Source organism: Myotis daubentonii, chromosome 1 (assembly GCF_963259705.1).
Source record: "Myotis daubentonii chromosome 1, mMyoDau2.1, whole genome shotgun sequence".
NCBI lineage: Eukaryota > Metazoa > Chordata > Mammalia > Chiroptera > Vespertilionidae > Myotis > Myotis daubentonii.
Genome location: NC_081840.1, coordinates 35,018,402 through 35,023,818, shown reverse-complemented (window position 1 = coordinate 35,023,818; position 5,417 = coordinate 35,018,402). Strand labels below are relative to the sequence as shown.

General features: G+C 39.2%; 1 non-coding gene across 1 annotated transcript; it reads right to left on the bottom strand.

Annotated features, from left to right (window-relative positions):
* Positions 1–4,377: 4,377 nt before the first annotated feature.
* On the bottom strand, positions 4,378–4,450 carry TRNAK-CUU (transfer RNA lysine (anticodon CUU)). The gene has a single exon. It is a non-coding gene; the product is annotated as a tRNA-Lys (tRNA).
* Positions 4,451–5,417: the final 967 nt, after the last annotated feature.

Sequence of the window (5,417 nt, the reverse complement as noted above, 5' to 3'; positions counted from 1 at the left end):
GTCTTGTTTTGGAAGTTTGTTACATAGTACACTTTTTGTTCATTTTTTGTGGGTATACATATATATTTTATTGATTTCAGAGAGGAAGGGAGAGGGAGAGATAGATAGAAACATTAATGATGAGAGAGAGAATCATTGATCACCTATTGGGGATTGAGCCCCCAACCTTGGACATGTGCCCTGACCAGGAATTGAACCATGACCACCTGGTTCATAGCTGGATGCTCAACCACTGAGCCACACCAGCCAGGCACATAATACATTTTTTTAAAAAGAATAGCCCTAGCTGGTTTTGCTCAGTGGATAGAGTGTCGGCCTGTGGACTGAAGGGTCCTGGGTTCAGTTCCATGGGCTCGATCCCCCATAAGGGGGCGTGCAAGAGGCAGTTGATCATCATTGATGTTTCTCTCTCTTTCCCTCTACCTTCCTCTCTGAAATCAATAAAGAATTACATATTTTTTAAAAATAAACTATATTAAAGGTTATAAAAATGAAAAAAAAGAATAGTAACATTTCCTCCGTGATTCACAGGCCTAGGCATTGGAGATCCCAATAATTTCATTATTTTTAGCAATTATTTCATTTAAAGAATAATATTACCATAACCAATTATTTCAGATATTAACATAGGTCTATTTCTTAAAATCCTTGTTTTGGTATTTATGTGCCCATGTTAAAATAATGTGTTTTTCCAGAAATATATTTGATACTTTGGATTGAGAATATTTGAGAGCATAGGTAAGCATTTGTTAAAGTATGGAAATGTTCACTTCCTAACTTTACAATTTCTTTTATCAACCATTCTACATTTCTAAGAAAAAAATTTATTTTAGGCATTTTTTAAAATATACATTTTATTCAGAGAGGAAGGGAGAGAGAGAAACATCAATGATGAGAATCATTAATCAACTGCCCTCTTCAGGCCCCTACTGAGGATCAAGCCCACAACCCAGGCATGTGCCCTAGACCAGAATTGAACCTGGGACCCTTCAGTCCACAGGCCAAGACTCTATCCACTGAGCCAAACAAGTTAGGACCGTTTTATGCATTTTTATGCACTGCTTCATAAACATGTATCATGACATCTTTAATCTTTTCTTTTGTGATTTTCATCTTAGAGCTGTAGTTCTTTGAAATAATGTACTCAGTCATTGTTTTTTTATTTTTGTTTTTCTTCATTTGTTGTAATGAACTACCTGTTACTGAAATTTTGCTGGTTTCATTATTCCTAGGATCTGTAAAGATGGGAAATAGGTATATACCTATGTACTCTCATTTCTGAAGACAGTAGGAATCCATATATTTTCTGGATTCTACATCCCAAGTATATTAAACCAATGGGAAAAAAACCTATAAAAGTTCAAAATTGCCATCTATTTTAATATATTCATTTCTAAAACTGAGATTTCTGTGTCTTCTGTGCCTCCCACTCTTCCACAGTACCCTTTCCCCCAAAGTAGTGATCTTTCCCATAAGCACATTATTTGTAACTGAGGTACTTAAAGTTTTCACCTTATAATTGTTTCATTTTTAAAAATATTTTTATTGATTTCAGAAAGGAAGGAAGGAGGAGAGAGAAACATCAGTGATGATAGAGAATCATTGATCTGTTGCCTCCTGCACACGCCATACTGGGGATCAAACTGACAACCTGGCATGTGCCCTGATGGGGAATCGAACCATGACCTCCTGGTTCATGGATCAATGCTCAAACACAGCCATGCCGGCGGAGCCAAAGCCCCTTAATTTCTTAGCTTTGAAATTCCTCCTTGGGATTGTACCATTAATTGTCAATTGTACAGATTTACTATTAATGTCTTTTTTATAGTAAAATTCTGTCTTGTTGAATTTGGATTACTTAGGAGTTTGTTTTAATTCTTTATTATTGAAAATATTACATATGTTCCCTTGTTTCCCCCATTGACTGCCTCCAGCCTGCCCCTGCCCCTGCCCCCAGCCCCAGGTCTTCACCACCCTATTGTCTGTGTCCATGGGTTATGCATAGGTACATACAAGGTCTTTAGTTGATTACTTCCCACCCACCCACCCTCCTTGCCTTCCCTCCAAGATTCCACACTCTGTTCCATGGAAAACTTGCTTATGAGAAGTTTTTCATCATTGAATAATAGAAAAAATAAGATCTCTGATTGAAATAGAGCTTCATAACTAGCTGTAAAGTGGCAGACACCTGGTGGCTGAGGTTAACAAATGGAGCCCACTGTTAGGGTTGAGTTGTGTGCTCCAGAAAGATCTTGGAAGTCCTAATACCCACTACCTGCGAGTGTGACCTTATTTGGAAATAAAGTCTTTGCAGATGTAATCAAATTAAGATGAGGTCATTGGGGTGGGCCCTAATCCAATAAAACTGGTGTCCATATAAGAAGAGGAAAATGCCCTGTGTGGCAGAGATACTCAAGGAGAAAGCATGTAACAACCGAGGTAGAGATTGGAGTTACGCAGCTGCAATCCAAGGAATACCACGTATTGTGGTGCCATCAAAAAGCTAAGAGAAAGAACTGTAGAACAGATTCTTCAAGAGAGCCTTTGAGAGCATGACTGTCTACGCCTTGATTTCAAGCTTCTAGCCTCCAGAACAGGGAGACAATCAATGTTGGTTATTTTAAGTCACCCAGTTTGTGATACTCTGTGATGGCAGCCCTAGGAAACTTAATAACCCTTCATAACTCACTAGGAAATTATCAAACCTGAGGAGAGGGTTGTAGGAAATCTTGATTTATAGTCCAGTGGGTTAATCAGAAGGGCAAAGACCTGGACTTCGGATTAGCATCTCACAGATCATCCACTTTAGACAAGTTGGTCACTGTCCAACTTAAAACACCAAACATCCTCTCTTACTAAATGAATGTCTTTTACTTTACTAATTTCAGCTTTATGCCTGAAATGAGTAATCAAGCAAACTTGTTCAATTACAGGTGATTTTTTGGTCTGGTCAAAGGCAATATCAGGGTTAATGCCGAGACCGGTTTGGCTCAGTGGGTAGAGCGTCGGCCTGCGGACTGAAGGGTCCCAGGTTCGATTCCGGTCAAGGGCATGTACCTGGGTTGCCGGCACATCCCCGTTGGGGGGGGTGCAGGAGGCGGCTGATCGATGTTTCTCTCTCATCGATGTTTCTGACTCTCTGTCTCTCTCCCTTCCTCTCTGTGGAAAATCAATAAAATATATTTTTTAAAAAAAAGGCAATATCAGGGTTAAGAGATGCAAGGAGAGGGATGACTCCTTTCAAAGGGGAACAGAGAAATAGAATGGCAGTCTGCAGGGAAACTAGGTCAAAATTTTTGTTTTAAGATAGAGAACTAACAGCATGTTTGTATGTTGAAGGAAGAGAGAGAGAGAGAGAGAAATCGGTAGTTAAGTGGGAGGAAAGCTGGGGGATAACACACAAAGGTATAGGAACTAGGGCTTCAGGTAGGAGCATGGATAGTTCACGTGTGTTGTGTGGTGAGTGAGATCCTGGAATGTGCTTGGATGTGGTGGTGTGGAATCCAGGTGTGTGGACTTCTCTGATTACTTCAGAATTCTTTTTTTTTTTTTATTGTTTCAGAATTATTATTGAAGAGAGAAGGCAGAAATCCTGCCTCCTGTAGGTACCTAAAAGCCCATCTGAATGTTCACATCTCAGTTGTTTTGTGCTTCTGTTTCAAAGAGCCTCATCCTTATCAGAATATAAACTTCCTAATAACTATCCAACTGGGTGGATAGATCCCAAATATCGTTAGAAAACTGGATTACGTATGTACTGGTCGTACAGATCTGACTACAGAAAGAAAAACTTCTCACTGTATATTCTTCAGGGGATATTCCTCTACCTACCCCTTACCCCAGTACAGGCCCTATAATGAAAGCAAGAAAAAGTAAAATAAACAGAAAAGGAAGACACATTTTCTTCGAAATCCTCCAGCCTCCCCAGCTGCTTTTACATGAGATCTTTTTTTTTTAAATTGTTTTATTGCTTAGAGTATTACATATGTCTCCTTTTTTCCCCGCTACATGAGATCTTTAAGTCTTGGAAAAGGTGCCAAAATCAGTGCTCGTATTTTGTTCTGGTAGAAGCAAAAATTGCCCTCTACCAGTAACTAATAATAAGACGAAAATAGTAACAGAAAACGAGTCTCGACTTTAAACTGGACTTTGTTTCCTGTGCCTTAAGGAGGAAGTTGGGAAGAGACCGCAGAAAGGAAGAGGAACGTGCGCTTTCAAGTGCGCAAGCGCGGTCCGAGACATGTTTCCTTTGCAAAATAAACTTTTTTCCGGAGATCTGGTTAATGTTGAAAATAATTAGGTTCCAAGATTCCCTATTTGGTTATAATGCTTTGGAGAAACCTTAAAACAAAATTCCCTAAGGAAACACAAAACAACCGCCCAACGTGGGGCTCGAACCCACGACCCTGGGATTAAGAGTCCCATGCTCTACCGACTGAGCTAGCCGGGCGCACATGAACCTGCGCCGTTTTTCTCCTCCTTGATCGTTATTCAGCTACATTACGTTTTCTACCTACTTACTAAAAACTTATATTATTAAATATGCACTTCCCGATTATTTTCAAGAATTCTTTAAAACATTTCTTTAATTGAACTGGAATTTAATAATTTCTTTTGCGTGTATATATCAAGATCACTGAAAACTTATGCAAATCTTTATAATTACAGGTTCATTCATTGAATCTTTTCTCTGACGTGTTTTAAAATACTGCTTAATATGTTATCTTTAAAAAAACACGTATCAAGGCTATCAAATGACATACTGGATTCCTACAACGTGGGAGGCAACATTAAAAAACAAAGTTCAGTCAGTCCGCACACGCCCGGACCACCGCCACATCGAGGCACATGGGAACCATACAGAATTGATTAGCATAGCTCCTGCGCAAGGACAGGTAAATTCTTGAAGCTTTCCATATTAAAAAAACACCCCCCCCCCCCAAAAAAAACACACACACACACACACACAAACAAACAAAACAAAGTTTAACCACTAAAAGGTTACTTACACTGAAAAAAAAACCACACACAGCAGAGTTAGCTCTTTTCCTTTAATATGATCTAGTCAAGGAAAGTTAAAATGAGGAAGGGGCTTCTGGTTCACTTAAAATGAGGCCTCTTTCCGGTAACCGCCTCACAGTTGAGAGATGCGACCCTCAGAGGCACCAGCTCAAGTAACAGAAGCTGGGAGGAAAGAATTAGTCATTGAATCGTATGGTAAAGAATGTTAATCCTAAGAGGAAAGAAGAAAAACTTATTTTAATCAAATTATGACATGAGGAGACAATGGAATTATTAAACAACTAATTCTATTAAGCGATTATTTCCAGATTAAAGGAGCCTAAAGACCTGCAACTGAATGCAACGTGTGGTGTGGGATTTTTGTGTGGGTGTGTGTGAAGGGCATTACTGAATTG